Source organism: Olea europaea, chromosome 22 (assembly GCF_002742605.1).
Source record: "Olea europaea var. sylvestris chromosome 22, O_europaea_v1, whole genome shotgun sequence".
NCBI classification, from domain to species: Eukaryota; Viridiplantae; Streptophyta; class Magnoliopsida; order Lamiales; family Oleaceae; genus Olea; species Olea europaea.
Window position 1 is genome coordinate 6,440,394 of NC_036258.1, and position 2,010 is coordinate 6,442,403.

The window sequence follows — 2,010 nt, forward strand, 5'->3', positions numbered from 1 at the left end:
TCATTTTGCACCTGGTTGAGTAGCATTTTTCGCATTATTAATACTACTATTGTTGACTGTTATCATTAGTCTTTCTGATTCTTCTCAGCCCCTGTTCTCATATAACCACCTAAAGTCAACACATCCACTCCCATCCCTGAAAACGTTATTAGCCATCATCCTTATTTACTCAAAACAACCTCCATGCATACGTATAAGAGTCAAACTGGATTCTTTATCACCGATAATAATCAAATAACAGGCAACCTAAACAAAAGTAGCCATCATGAACAAAGCCCTTCTCTTAGGAGTATTGGTTTTCCTCGTCGTTGGAGTCGTCCTTGGTCTAATTGCCGGAGTAAATCATCATCATTCGACCACAGACGAGGACGGTCAGGTACTCTCCACCACCAACAAGTCGGTCGCGTCCGTTTGTTCCTGAACCGATTATAAGAGGGCGTGTGTCAATAGCACGTCCTCTTTGGCCAACAATGCTAGCGCCACTCCAAATGATTTTCTCCAGGCTACAATTAACGTAGCCGTTGAAGAGGTGCAAGGTACAAGGAATAGGTCTTTAAAGATTGGACAAGCAGCCAATAACCCGGTCCAAAAGATGGCAGTCGAGGATTGCAAGGAGTTACTGGAATATGCTGTCGAGGAGCTGCAAGCATCATATTCCATGGTGGGTGATAGTAACTTGCATACGGCCATAGATAGAAGCCCAGCTACAAAACTGGTTAAGCGCCGTCATCTCATACCAGTAAACCTGCATAGAGAGCTTCACAACCCCAGAGCTTAAGAATGCAATATTGCATGAACTTTGAAATGCTACTCAGTTAACTGACCGTGCTCATGCCATTCCTCAAATTCTTCAGGCATTTAGCCTTCCAATTACCACGGCTGCCACCACAACTTCAACTACTCGGAGATTGCTTGATAATAATCGTGATATGTTGGACAACGATGGGTTTCCTACCTAGTTCTCGGCTGGAGACAGACAACTGATGGCCAGCCAAACTGGTGGCCAACCAGCACCAAATTCAGTGGTAGCCCAAGATAAAAGTGGACAGTACAAAAGTATCAACGACGCGCTTGCAGCATATCCCAAGGACCTCAAAGGGAGATATATTATCTAAGTTAAGGCAGGAGTTTACGATGAATATGTGATAGTCACAAAAAAAGATGGTTAATGTGTACATGTATGGAGATGGTCCGCGAAAGACCATTGTCACTGGGAAAAAGTGTAGACGCGATGATACCCAAACCTTCTAGTCTGCCTTATTTAATGAGTTGCTCTTCAATTGCCTGTGTTTGAACACAAATCATAAATCCAACAATGTTAAATTTGACAAGTTGATTAATCACATAAAATAAACATATTCTTAGGTACAATAGGAAATTGATTCATAACTATTTCAATGGGATTTCAAAACACAGCAGGGGCTGAGGGACACCAAGCGGTGGCTCTTCGCGTGCAATCTGACTAATCTGCGTTCTATAACTGCATAATGGATTGGTATCAAGACACACTCTATATACAAACCCATCGTCAATTCTATCGCAACTGTGTCATCCCTGGTATGGTCGACTTCATATTTGGAGATTCAGCAGCAATCATCCAAAACAGTTTGATCATGGTGAGGAAGCCCATGGACAACTAGGACTGTAAGTGTTATGCCCTAAATTCAATCGATTTAGGTTGTAAATACTTTTAATATATTTAATGCATTTTTTTGGCAAAATCTATTATTTATTTAAATTAATATTACGATGAATAATATTAAATAATATAGTCCGAAAATTCAAGTTTTCGCTAATTTGTTAATCACATGAAGTTATGATTGTTAATACAAACTACATATGATTGGATCTTAAATAATATATGGTCATAAGTAATGACAAATACGGATATCGTTATTACAGATAGACCATTATATGTGATATTTTTTATTTGTGAAGTAAGTAGCTGACTCACAAGCTAAAATGTGGTGACACTTAAATGAAAGTGTGGATGTTTTGTTATAAAACAAA

The 2,010-nt window shown here is 39.4% G+C and overlaps 1 pseudogene; it reads left to right on the top strand.

Moving 5' to 3' along the window:
• The first annotated feature begins 983 nt into the window (after nucleotides 1-983).
• Nucleotides 984-1,640, top strand: LOC111371095 (annotated as a pseudogene).
• Nucleotides 1,641-2,010: the final 370 nt, after the last annotated feature.